The sequence below is a fragment of the Macrobrachium nipponense genome, chromosome 33 (assembly GCF_015104395.2).
Source record: "Macrobrachium nipponense isolate FS-2020 chromosome 33, ASM1510439v2, whole genome shotgun sequence".
Taxonomy (NCBI): Eukaryota; Metazoa; Arthropoda; class Malacostraca; order Decapoda; family Palaemonidae; genus Macrobrachium; species Macrobrachium nipponense.
In genome coordinates this window covers 29,812,226-29,827,407 of record NC_087219.1, presented here as the reverse complement: position 1 = coordinate 29,827,407, position 15,182 = coordinate 29,812,226, and positions in this window count along the sequence as shown.

Sequence of the window (15,182 nt, the reverse complement as noted above, 5' to 3'; positions counted from 1 at the left end):
CTATAATATATATATATAGATATATATAAATAGTATATATATATATATATATATATATATATATATATATATATATATATTATAGAATATATATATATATAGATATATATCTATATATATATATCTATAGATATATCTATATATATATGGATATGTATATATATATATATATATACTATCGAATATATATATCTATATATATGGTATCTATATAACATATATATATCTATATATACTGGATATATACTATATATATATATCCTATATACATATATATATATCATCTATATATATAGATATATATATTATATCTATGTATATCTATATATCTATATATATATATATCGTCTATATATCTATATATATATGATAATATATCTATCTATATGTATCTATATACTATTAGTATCTATATATATATATTTTATCTATCTATATCTAAGATATATATAAATATATCTATATCCTACTCATCTATATCTATATATATACTATATATATATATATATATATATATATATAATATCTATATATATTTATATAGATATCTATCTATAATATATAGAGAGATATATATATATATATCATCTATATATATCTCTCATATATATATAGATATCCATATATATATCTATATATATCTATATATTTATATAGATATATATATCTAATATATCATATTATATATATATCGATATATATATATATATATAGATATATATATATATATATATATATATATATATCTATATATATATATACTATATATATACATATATATATATATATATATATATATATATATATATATCGTCTGCTGTTCAAGGCTACGAGTTTATGAACACATAGCGCAAGTAATGGTTTATAGATGAAAAAGACGTTTCTTTCTATTCAGGTCTTTATATAATCGTCTCTGATATCAAAAGAATTCAACGTGAGAGTTGGAAATCAAATATTATGTGTTTCATTCATTCGAAATCTCTCTAGATGAGTCTGCCCATCACAATAGCCTTCGAAAATTAAAAACAAAATCATTCGGAATGGCGATGAAAATAGAATACCATATATTTACCATTTTCAACTGAATCCACTTGCAATGTCAGTTCTCATTATGGAATATAACCACTGGGTATTTTAACCGGTTTTGGTAAGAGTTAACATCCAAAAACGCAAACGTTGTGAAATAACGCTCTGAATATTTTTTAAAATATTCAGAATGACGCGGGTAAATTGGAACTAGTTTTTTAAATTAGTGGTTCGAACAGCATGAAAAAAAATAAAGGTTGGGGAAATGTTATATGGCATATGAAAGCAGGGAAATAATTACGTCAAACGGCGCAAAAATTGAATTGGAAGTAAAATTTGTTTTCTGTGCGTTAGTGAAGAATAGAATTCCGTATAAATCCGTATAGATATAGGGGAGGAAAATGGTCTGAAAACCACATCGATGTACATATTTGTGTGTTTATATATATATATATATATATATATATATATATATATATATATATATATATATATATATATATAGTATATATATATATATATATATATATATATATATGTATATAAATAAATAAATAAATAGATAAATAAATTTATCTTTATATATACATGATATGTTTATAGATATGCATATATATATATATATATATATATATATATATATATATATATATATATATATATATATATATTAGACTACGTGTGTATGTATGTATGTACTATGTGTTGCAAACTTGACAGCAAATTCAAATTAGCAGGACGATATTGCATTCCTCGTAAAGTCCCAATTTTAATTAAGGAAAGAATAGACACACGGCAAAATATTATCCATTAAATAACAACACGGGATCTAAAAAGAAATATACAATTTTTTTCGAGATTATCCTATGAACCATGACATTTTTTCTCTTTGTTAAATATAATTTTTCGAATGCTACTATATTTTCATTTAAAAATAGGTATACCTGCAATGTTATTTAGGCTTCCTGTGTCTTCTCAGTGTCAAGACAACGGGGCTAAGGTTTGGCGGGGTTTTGGGGGGAAGGGAGGGAGAGGGAGAGGGGGGGATTGTTACTTTGTTGGAACCTGACACAGTTGTTCTTTAAAGCAGACCTGTTTTCCTCCATTTTCGTCACCAGAGGTCTCCCTCCTTTGGAACAGGACTCATCTGGTGTGGTGGCTTTATTCTCCTTGATCATTTTCCCATTGTGACAGCTCTCTCTCTCTCTCTCTCTCTATCTCTCTCACACACACACACTCTCTCCTAAATTAATAGATTTCGTTCATTTATAAGAGGTTACTTTCTCTCTCTCTCTCTCTCTCTCTCTCTCTCTCTCTCTCTTCTTTCTTAACAGTTTTCTCTTTCTCTCTCTCTCTATCTCTCTCTCTCTCTTTCTTAACAGTTTTCTCTTTCTCTCTCTCTCTATCTCTCTCTCTCTCTCTTTTAACAGTACTCTCTCTCTCTTAATAGTTTTCTCTCTCTCTCTCTCTCTCTCTCTTAACAGTTTACTCTTACTCTTTCTCTCTGTTAACAGTTTACTCTCTCTCTCTCTCTCTCTCTCTCTCTCTCTCTGTTAACAGTTTTACTCTCTCTCTCTCTCTCTCTCTCTCTCTCTCTCTCTCTCTCTCTCTCTGTTAACAGTTTACTCTCTGTCTCTCTCTGTCTCTCTCTCTCTCTCTCTCTCTCTCTCTCTTAACAGTCTACTCTCTCTCTCTCTCTTAACAGTTTACTATCTCTCCCTCTCTCTCAACGAGATATGCAGAGATGTCAGCAAAAAATTTCAAAGCATCAGCTCCAAAATTCTACTCAAGAGATAATAACTGTATTTATTATGCAAGAGGATATTGCAGAGACGGAGAAAATTGCAGATTCAGACACAAAATGAATAATTATGATGAAGGAAGATCAAATATTATGGAAAAGTTGGATTTTTTAATGTCAGAATGTCTGGAAATGAAAAAAAGAACAACATACCAGAACAGGAAAGAGACATGGGAAAATCCTTATTACTACCAATATTAAATGAAGGAGAAAACACGCAATCCATCATAGTGATGAATGTGCAGGGTTTAGTTACGAGTAACTCAAAAAGAAAAATAGAGTACTTAGAAGAACTAACCCAAATTGAAAAGAAAATAGATATAATGAATATAAGTGAAACCTGGTATTCCCAAGAGACTGGGAATGATGATCAAATAAAAGGGTTCCAAACTTATAGATCAGATAGAAAAAATAGGAATCAAGGGGGAACCGCAATATATGGGAAAGACAAAAAACAAGGAAAAATATATGAGAAATATAGTAACTCAGAATGTGAACTAATAGCGGTTGAATTTGAATCTGAAAAATTAATGAACATAGTAATATATAGACCTCCTAATACTAAAGAGTTTGACTTAATAATAGAAAAATTGGATGATATATGTAGAAATCACAAGGACTGGACTATTCTCCTATCTGGAGACTTCAACTTTCCTTTTGTAGGCTGGAAAGAACGAATAGGAGATTGTGGATGTACTTATACATATAAAAAAGAGAGTAATAGTAGTGCAGAAGATAAGAGGCAATTCGAAAAGCTATTAGATATGCTACTAGAAAACAACATTCAACAAATAAATCACCTGCCAACAAGAAAGGAAAATACTTTAGACCAAGTATTTGTGAACGAGATGAATTATGTTAAAGAAATAATAGTTTATAATGCGAGTATTTCAGGCCATAATGTCATAGAATTAACAGTCCATTCCAAAGCAAGTGAAAACAGATAAAAAGAAATGAAAAAGTGGGAAGGATATGGAAAATACAACTTCTACAGTAAAAATATAAAATGGTCAGAAATAAATGAAGAATTAAACAAAGATTGGGATAACATTTTCGTAAGTGATGACATAAGGGTAAATACGGAAATATTATATAAAATATTAAAGAAAATAGTGGATAAATATATACCGAAGAAGAAAAGTAAACATCAGTCATGCATACCAAGAGACAGAAGGATCTTGTTCCAGAAAATCAGAAAGTGGAAAAAAGGTCTTGCAAAAGGAAAAAATGCACGGAAAGTTATAGAACTAAAAAGTAAGATAGAAAATGCAGAACAAAAGATTATACAATCAAAAGAAAATGAAAAACGGGACTTGGAAGAAAAAACCCTATTAAATATCAAGCAAAACCCCAAACTATTATACTCATACGCGAAGAAGATGAATAAAAGAAGAATAGAAATAGGCCCTCTAAGAATTGAAGGGAGATTAACGAATGAAAAAAAGGAAATTGGCAACATATTGGCAGAACGATATAAGAGAGAATTCACCCCTAGAATAGATAATGAAGATAATGATATAGAAGTAAGGGATGAAAATAGTGAATATTTAGCTGACATAGATATTAGTGAAGCTGATATTGTGCAGGCTATTAATGAAATTAAAAATGGAGCTGCAGCAGGGCGGATGGAGTCCTGCTATTTTGTTAAAGAAAGTAGTTCATTCTATCGCAAAGCCACTTGCAATATTATTAAGACAATGTGTAGATACAGGCAAGATTTATGATGAGCACAAATTAGCATATATTACCCCTACTTTCAAAAGTGGATCAAGACTAGAGGCAAGTAATTATAGGCCTGTGAGTCTAACATCACATATGAAAGTGTATGAAAAGGTAATGAAGAAAAATATTATGAAACATTTAATAAAAATAAATTTGTTTAATATTACAAAGGGACAACATGGTTTCGTACCCGGAAAAAGTACACAAACCCAACTGTTAGTCCACCGTGAGAACATATTCAAAAATATGAAAAGCGGAAATGAAACAGATGTGGTTTATCTAGACTTTGCAAAAGCTTTTGACAAAGTAGACCATAATATATTAGCGAAGAAAATTAGAAAACATAATATCGTGGATCAAGTAGGAAGATGGTTAAAAGAATTTTTACACAACAGAAAACAGATAGTTATTGCAAACGACGAGAAATCGGATGAAGCCAAGGTAATATCCGGTGTGCCACAAGGTACGGTGTTAGCTGCAATACTGTTTGTTATTATGATTGAAGACATAGACAGTAATGTTAAGGATTCGGTAGTGAGTAGTTTCGCAGATGACACAAGAATAAGTAGAGAGATTACTTGTGATGAAGATAGGAACGCTCTACAAAGAGACATTAACAAAGTATGATTGGGCAGAGGTAAATAGGATGGTATTTAACTCTGACAAATTTGAATCAATAAATTATGGAGACAGAGAAAGAAAGCTATATGCATATAGGGGACCTAATAATGAGACAATCACAAATAAGGAAGCAGTTAAAGACCTTGGTGTGATGATGAATAGGAACATGTTATGCAATGAACAAATAGAAATTCTGTTGGCAAAATGTAAAGCAAAAATGGGAATGTTGTTACGGCACTTCAAAACAAGAAAAGCTGAACACATGATTATGCTTTATAAAACATATGTTCGTAGTCCACTTGAATATTGCAATATGATATGGTACCCACACTATCAAAAGGATATTGCACAAATAGAGAGTGTACAAAGGTCCTTTACAGCTAGAATAGAAGAAGTTAAAGACCTTGACTACTGGGAAAGACTACAATCCTTAAAATTATATAGTCTAGAAAGGAGAAGAGAACGCTACATGATAATTCAGGCATGGAAACAGATAGAAGGAATAGCAGAAAACATCATGGAACTAAAAATATCAGAAAGAGCAAGCAGAGGTAGATTAATAGTGCCCAAAACTATACCAGGAAAAATAAGGAAAGCACACTGGACATTAATCCACTACGCACCAGCATCGATAATGCAGCGTCTATTCAATGCGTTGCCAGCTCATCTGAGGAATATATCAGGAGTGAGCGTAGATGTGTTTATGAATAAGCTCGACAAATATCTAAACTGCATCCCAGACCATCCAAGATTGGAAGATGCAAAATATACCGGAAGATGTACTAGCAACTCTCTGGTAGACATTAGAGGTGCCTCACACTGAGGGACCTGGGGCAACCCGAACGAACTGTAAGGTCTGTAAGGTAAGGTAAGGTCTCTCTCTCTCTCTCTCTCTCTGTTAACAGTTTACCCTGTACTCTTTCTCTCTGTTAACAGTTTACTCTCTCTCTCTCTCTCTCTCTCTCTCTCTCTAAATCTCTTAACAGTTTACTCTCTCTCACTCTCTCTCTCTCTCTCTCTCTCTCTTCTTAACAGTTTACTATCTCTCTCTCTCTATCTCTCTCTCTCTCTTAACAGTTTACTCTCTCTCTCTCTCTCTGTTAACAGTTTACTGTTTCTCTCCCTCTCTCTCTCTCTCTCAACTCTTAACAGTTTACTCTCTCTCTCTCTCGCTTAACAGTTTACTCTCTCTCTCTCTCTCTCTCTCTCTCTCTCTCTTTACTCTCTCTCTCGAACAGTTTATCTCTCTCCTCTCTCTCTCTCTCTCTCTCTCTCTCTCTCTCTCTCTCTCTCTCTCTCTTAACAGATTACTCGCTGTCTCTATATCTTAACAGTTTACTCTCTCTCTCTCTCTCTCTACAGTTTACTCTCTCTCTCTCTCTCTCTCTCTCTCTCTCTCTCTCTCTCTCTCTTTTAACAGTTTACTCTCTGTCTCTATATCTTAACAGTTTACTCTCTCTCTCTCTCTCAATCTCTTAACAGTTTACTCTCTCTCTCTATATCTCTCTCTGTTAACAGTTTACTGTCTCTCTCTCTCTCTCTCTCTCTCTCTCTCTCAGTCTCTTAACAGTTTACTCTCTCTCTCTCTCTCAATCTCTTAACAGTTTACTCTCTCTCTCTCTCTCTCTCTCTCTCTCTCTCTCTCTCTCTCTCTTAACAATTTACTCTCTCTCACTCTATCTCTCTCTGTCTCTCTCTTAATAATTTACTCTCTTCTCTCTCTCTCTCTCTCTCTTTGTTACAAGTTTATTCTCTTTCGTAACAGTTTACTCTCTCTCTTTCTCTCTCTCTCTCTCTATCTCTATCTCTTAACAGTTTACTCTCTCTCTATCTCTCAATCTCTAAACAGTTTACTCTCTCTCTCTCTCTCTCTCTCTCTCTCTCTCTCTCTCTCTCTCTGTTAAAAGTAACAGCTTACTTTCTCTCTATCTCTCTCTTACACACAGACACACACATGTGCGAGCACAAATACACACTCACACACATATACACATTTTTATTTGTTTTTTTCTATGAACCTGAAATCAAAGTCACAAAAATCTGGTTCCTAAGATTTCATTATCCCTAAATGAAACACTGAGCGAACCATCTTGTTTCATCCCTCAACACAGCTTCAGGTCTACATTGGAAAAATCATATTTTTAGAATGACGTCATCACCAGACGCGACCTCTGACTTATTTTCATTACTGGAAAGAATATTGTAAAGCCTCGTTTTCCTCCTCATTCTTACTCCTAAAGAATAATGGGGGATAAGAATGAGGTATGCTTTAATTTCCTCATTATTCAGGCAGATATTCACTTTGAATATCTTTATTTATGAAGCTGCCATGGCATAAGAAACAATTTACGAATTTTTATTTCAGAATTGACCCCGTAGGAGAGTACCGCTCTCAGTGTACCTCATGCGATGCACCGTAGGCATTATATAAGGTTCTTTGTGGCGTCCCTTCCTTAGGGCCCTAGCTGCAAGCCCTTTCATTCCTTTTACTCTACCTCTGTTCATATTCTCTTTCTTCCATCTTTCACCCTTAACCTTCTCCTAACAACTACAAAGAAAGTTTTCATCCTGTTACGCCTTTCAGATCTTTTTTATTTTCTGTTTTTCTTTTCATCGCTGAATGACCTCATAGGTCCCGGCGCCTGGCCTTTGGCCTAAGTCTCATATTCTGATTCTTATTTCAGAACTGGGGTTTCTTATTATATCTCTGTAAACTTTCTATATCATATTTTAACTTTATTATTTTATTTGAAAACAAGATATGAAATTTCGCTCATTGTATACCAGAAGGATATAGAGGGGAAAATATTTGGACTATTTTAGATCGAATTATTTCCTCAAGAAAAAAATAAGGTATTTCCCATTGAAAAGAACCAACTAAGAGGATCTGGTGCCGAGTGCTGAGAATTAAGTGGAAAAAAAGTATAACTAACCCTTTGCCTTTAGGAAAACTCCCATAGCTCTATTCTGTGAAAGCCTTGTATCTACAGAAAGAATAAAACTTCTTAGAAAACCCACTATCTTTTTTCAGAGGGAATTAGATAAACACAAAGACATATTCCGGGTAATGTTCGTAAGAGTCTCTTCCGTGGATGAAAAAAAGGGACTATACATTAAAGGATTACAGTCGTCTATGGGATTACGTTTGTTCCCCTTCGAAGGCTTGCACAGAAGATGAATCTGAATTTGCTATTTCTTGAGTGGTGTCTCCAATCACCGTTCTGTCACTATAGCCCCTTTGCAGGTCCATGTATACACACAAAGAAGCTCTCCCCTTTCTAGACAGACTTTCATAGCCAGTATTCGAACCAGTCCGATTTCTTTTGATAAAGACATACTGTCTTCTCTCCCTGTCAAACCTTTAGTCATCTTCCTTATTCGCGCAATCGAGGTTCTGTCACACACTTGCCCTGTTATACGAAGTAAGTACAGTCTTTACAATGCTTACTGTTGTTTCTGATATTCTTGCCTTCACCCAATGATATATACTATATATATATATGTATATATATTATATATATATATATATATAGTATATATATATATATATATATATATATATATATATATATATATATATATATATATATATATACAGTGAGTCCTTGACTTACAGCGAAGATCCTTTCCAGTGCTGCGAGGTAAGTCGATTTCTGCTATAAGTCAAAGCATTGTCGTGATCGGCGCTTTAGTGGTCACAGCGCTTCATCGCTGTCAACGCGATGCCTATTCTTGCTGTTGGCATCATCAACAGCGCTTACGGTGCCGTAACTTAATGTAATGGCACTCTATGGCACTGTCAAATGCCCTTTCCTGGCGTTGAAAAGCGCCGTAGATCAGATCGACATAAAAATTGAGGATGTTCTATATATATATATATATATATATATATATATATATATATATATATATATATATATATATATATATATATATTCAGTTAATTAAGCTATCCAGAATTATGAAGAAAATCTTCGAGAATGACTGACGTATTTGCCATGGGATTATATTGTGCATATTTTGTTAACCTTCGCCAGATAATGGCTGAAATGCAGTTACCATATTTATCATTGTTAAAATAAAGATAATGCTGAGCCATTCGTTTGCGATATCCAGGTCAAGCCCAACAGTAAATTTTATATTTTGAATAATTTTTCAATATGTTAATGTTTGCAATTCATCAGTTCAAGTTTCCAAAACATCACATACAGAATTTTAATTTTCCAAAGGTTATCAAGTTCGTGACTTTTTATAATAATAATAATAATAATAATAATAATAATCAATAATAATATAATAATAATAATAATAATACAGGACTCATGCAGAAGAGTGTGATCCTAGAAATGGCGCAGGATGCAGGATGCAACCCGGAACCCCACACGATAAATACCACCCAGTCGAATTGGAGGACTGTGATAGAGCAAAAAAAAAAAAAAAAAAAAATATTAACAACAATAATAATAATAATAATAATAATAATAATAATAATAATAATAATTATTATTATTATTATTATAATATAATAATATTATTATTATTAACTATTATTATTTTATATTATTATTATTATTATTATTATTAGCTAGCATATGTATACAGAAATTATGTATGATAAATTTGTAAAGTAACTAAGTCTACTTGCATAACCAGACCCGTTTTACGGGCAGAACCACATCCGTTTCAGGGGATCCCCTCTCACCCCCACCCCCTTCGGAGGGGTGTAGGGGGGAGAGGTATAAACCATCTTAGGGGTCCCCACTATAACCCTGCCAAGTTTCATGCCCATCGGACCAGCTGTTTGACCGTGATTGAATGGCAGACGGACGAACAAACATAATGCCTACTATACTAAGGTTATTATTATTCTTTCTTCCAGGACCTCTGCAACACAACTAAGGTGAAATTGACAGCCAGACTAAAAAAAAGAGATAAAAAAAAGAATAAAATGGGTAAAGTAAGAATGGCGGAAAATGAGACAAACGACAAACTAAAAAAAAGAAGAAAAAAAAAAAAAAAGGAGATTACGCCACGCTCGGATTTCGCCGGAAAAATCTGGCTTATTAAGTCCAGTCACTAAAAGTAACAATAGGTATCGGTTCCAGATTTCTGTTCTAGAGTGGCAGATTGGACAACAATAATTCAGTTGTTCCCACTTGCTCTGTGGGGAATCTCTACCCCTCCCTCCCCCCTCTCTCTCTCTCTCTATCTTTTTTTTTATTTGTTTTTTTTAACTGGTGTCTGTTTTTGCTACGTTCATTGTGTGTCTGTATTGAGAAGTTGTTTATCTAGTTTCATATATGAATAAATATATATATAATATATATATATATATATATATATAATATATATATTATTTATATATATATACATACTGTAACGTACATATGCGTATATATATATTATATTAATATATATATATATATATATAGTATATTATATAATTATATAAATTATGTTTTGGTTACAGAATGTTCAACTGAAGAAAATAATTGTCTTCGAGTTGACTGAGTCTTGGTTTATTTTATCGAATGTAAAAACAATTTCGTAATGTAAATTAACCAATTTTTCTTGTTTTTATTTTTTAATCTAGACTTTTTTTCTTTTTTTTCTTATAGCTGCCCTGATTCTGTAACAGCTTTGCGTCAAGAGCAGACGTCCAGGCTCTGGCTCTGTCTATTTAAGCAAACAAATTCCTGAACTGTATGCTAGTATTGCACCAGCCTCTGTTTTTTTTTTTTTTGCCATGTCCCTAGGTTAGGTTAGGTTAGGTAAGATTGGGTTAGGTCAGGTTAGGTTGGTTTAGCTTAGGATAGGTTAGGTTAGGTTTGGTTGGGGTAGGTTAGGTTGGGTTAAGTCAGGTTAGGTTGGGTTAGCTTAGGTTATGTTGGGTTGGGTTAGGTTCGACTGGGTTGGGTTAGGTTGGATTAAGTCAGGCTAGGTTGGGTTAGCTTAGGTTAGGTTAGGTTGGGTTAGGTCAGGTTAGGCTGGGTTAGCTTAGGTTAGATAAGGTTATGTTGGCTTAGGTTAGGTTAGGTTAGTAATATCACTTTGGTAATTTGGGTGTGGGGAACATAATGAGGTTATTTTCAAGAAAACTCAATCGTTAGTTTTTGAGATGTGGCGTTCGGCTTTTTTCAGGGAAATTTTCCAGTAGTTGGTTCCATCTTTGTACAATGCATCTCTGATTACATATTTAGTTTAGTGTAGACCATTGTGGCATATTCTGCTTTGATTCTGAGGAAAGAAAGATGAAACGACAACTGCTGTTTCCACATCAACAGCGAGACTGCTAAAATTAAGTCCCATGCTGTTAAAATTAGGTCTCAGACTGCTAAAATTAGGTCCCAGACTGCTAAAAGTAGGCCCTAGACTACTGAAAGTAGGTCCCAGACTGCTAAAAGTAGGTCACAGACTGCTAAAAGGAGGTCCCAGACTGCTAAAATGAGGTCACCTGCATTAAATCTCCTGGAGTTATGTTTTTATCATCCTTAGCCCTTAAGTTCCTGACTAATTTTGTGACCTTACTTAAATTTCCTTTCAAATTATTCCTAAATTGCTCTACATTCTGGTGATTTTAACCACTAATCTTTTACCATTTCAAGGGGTCCGTTTAGTTCATAAAGCATCTCAAGCTGCAAATGCTAATTAACTGACTTTGTCACCTGGAATCAAGAACAAAGTTCTTCATCATACTTCAGGATAATTAGTTCCGTCTCGCTGAAGGATGCCAATCGGACTATAAGTATACTTTAAATGAAGAATGCTATATTCCTAATTTCTTCAGTAGTACCTTACTAGACGGACTGTTAATGAAATCTGTACAGTTTGCTTAAATTCAATTATTTCCTCATTCCAATATATACTTCAGTTGCCATTCAATGAAGGAAAATATAACTTAATCTCCTGTTAAAAAGCATTGCTGGATGTCAAATATATTCAAAACTATTTTGAATTGAACTTAGCACTTCGTAGCAATGGAAAGTTATACAGAAGAGATATGTCATAAGTGAATGCTATAAGGTAAGAGGGTTGGTGGCATACAGCAGCTATTCATGACGTAAGGAGGAGTTAATGACGTCATTAACAGTCGATGATAGGACAGGAATTTCTTCCACCTTATGCGCTGCTGTTTGTTGTTATTTTTTGAAGTGTCCGATATTTCCGCTTTGTCAACTTCATTTTCTTTTTTATCGTTGTATAAAAAACATTCTTTAACTGGTCCTCAGCTACGGTGCTTGTGCTTTCTAATGGACTAAGAAAGAGAGAGAGAGAGAGAGAGAGAGAGAGAGAGAGAGAGAGAGAAAGGAAAACGTAATACTTCTTTGGAGAGTGAGAGAGAGAGTGAGAGAGAGAGAGAGAGAGAGAGAGAGAGAGGAGGAGATCTTAATATTTCTTTGGAGAGAGGAACTTTGTACTTCTTGGAGAGAGAGACACAGAGAGAGAGAGAAAGAGGAGAACTTAATACTTATTTGGAGAGAGAGAGAAGAGGCAAGAAGAGAGAGAGAGAGAGGAAGAGAGAGAGAGAGGAGTTAGTTAATTAACTTCCTTAGGAGAGAGAGAGAGAGGAGAGAGGAGAGGAGGAGGCGGAGAGAGAGGAGAGGAAAGTTAATACTTCTTTGGAGAGAGAGAGAAGAGAGAGAGAGGGAGAGAGAAGAAGGAGAAGGGAAAGGAGATAGAGAGAGAAGAGAGAGATTAAGAGAGAGAGAGAGAGAGAGAGAGAGAGAGAGAGAATATCTTAATTCTTTTTTTGGAGAGAGAGAGAGAGAGAGAGAAGAATACGTCTTTGGAGAGAGAGAGAGAGAGAGAGAGAGAGCGAGGAGAACAGGAGATCTTAATATTTCTTTGGAGAGAGAGAAACTTTGTACCTCTTGGAGAGAAAGAGACAGAGAGAGACCGCAAGAGAGAAAGAGGAGTTGTACTTAATGGAGAGTTGATTTAGAGGAGAGAGAGAGAGAGAGAGAGAGAGAGAGAGAGAGAGAAGAGAACTTAATACTCCTCTGGAGAGAAGAATAACTGGGTTGTTTATATAAAGCCCTAAGTCACCTCAGAGACTTACGGGAACTCATAACATCGCCGTCTTCATTGTGCCTGCCCCGAGCAGCTCGCGAGGATTGCTAGAGAAGGTCGGCCTGATGGAAAACGGCTTCGTTTCTAAAGAGGATTATTTCGTCTGGGAAGAGGAAATGACTTGGAAAGTTGTTAGATATTGAGTTAGGGCGGATGAGGAAGTCGGATTTGTTAAAGAGTAAGAGTGTTTAGAGTTTAGGATTTGGCTCCAAACTTTGTCGGAAGGTGTGGGACCTTGCCGAAAAAGAGGGAAGAGGGAAGGTCACCATTGGTGTGAAAAGATGTATGATATAGAAAAGTGTATAAGGATCAATTAAATTCAAGAATGGATCAGAGGTCACTAAGGGTTAGTAGCATACAGAGGGTCACAAAAAGGAGCATTCTATGAATAGGATAATGAATATAGTATATATATATATATATAATATATATATATATATATATATATATATATATATACTATATAATACATATATATATCTATATATATATATATATATATATATATATATATATATATATATATATAAGTAAAAAAGTAATGTAAAATTGTTCAAAATTACACGTTAGGTTTTGCAAAAAATAACATATGTTCACATGAGCAACAGAAGAAAAAAAAAGCGTAACTCATATTAGGATCGAACCCAGGGTTAAAGTATAAAAATAGAGGTCACAAAGTATCGAACCCAAGTTTGAAGCATATTAGAGGTCACAAAGGGTCGAACTCAAGTTTGAAGCATATTAGAGGTCACAAAGGAACGAACCCGTTTGAAGTATATTAGAGGTCACAAAGGATCGAACTCCAAGTTTAAAGTAAATTAGAGGCCACAAAGGAACGAACCCAAGTTTGAAGTATATTAGAGGTCACAAAGGATCAGTAGCAAACAGGGGGTTCAGTTTTCTCTGAAAAGACATAGGGTTAAATAAGAATGACATTTGTGACCTTTTAAAACCCAGTATCGGATAGAACAGACACTAGCATTCAATAGGGCAAAGCATCTTAGTGCTTGTCTTCCCTCCAAGCACAAAAGCACTATTCGAAAACAGGGGACGGATCTGCTTTTATTCAAGCACATGCTTTTATCTGTCAGGTCTTCGAAAACAAGGTGCAGCAGTGAGTGTTAAGTCACCGTGAAAAAGAATGAGAATTGGACATGACAGCCTGGTGCTTTTATTTGATTTCTGTTAAAGTCTGTGGTGGACGGGAATTAATCGTCTTCCTAGTTTTTGGACACACTCGTCAATACAAGGCCTTGAAGCAGATGTGAAGGTCAAAATAAGAAATATTAGTTATATCTCCCTCAAAATCCAGCACTCGTTGTCCATATTATTGTATAATCATACCTAAAGGTAGAAGCCACTCAAGGGTCCTTTACTTAGCAGACTGCTTAGTAAAGGACCGTTCAGTCGAAAGATGTCGTAGTATACTCCATCCAAAAGATCTCGTAGCATACTCCGCATTTCTTTCCTTCGTGGCTTCTACCTTTATTTATATATTCATCGCATTCCAAACCTTCGTGATTCACTTATACCTAACCATACCTACAAAAAAAAAAAAAAAAAAAAAAAAAAAAAGCATATTAAAAATGGAAATTTCTCGCGGTTCGCGGAGAATATCTTCCTCTGGTCGACAAAATTAACGGAGAGCTCACGAGGGTCATAATCCCTTCCATCACGACCGATCTATTGATGCCCGATTTCTTCATTATCTTCTTTATTATGATCCTTCCCGACACCATTTTAGCAGATTCAGTCCACTCGTCGCCTCTATTATTCCCCCTTTTATCCTTTACGTTGCGTCTTATTCCCTTTATTTTGTCCCTAATGTTTAATTAATAGTTACCTACGAACAGGTAAGATGTTTTCAAAGGTGTTAAGCTGAGCTGAATAATGTGGTTTTCAAATCTACCCCACTACTTTCAAGTTCCAGCAGAAGACATAC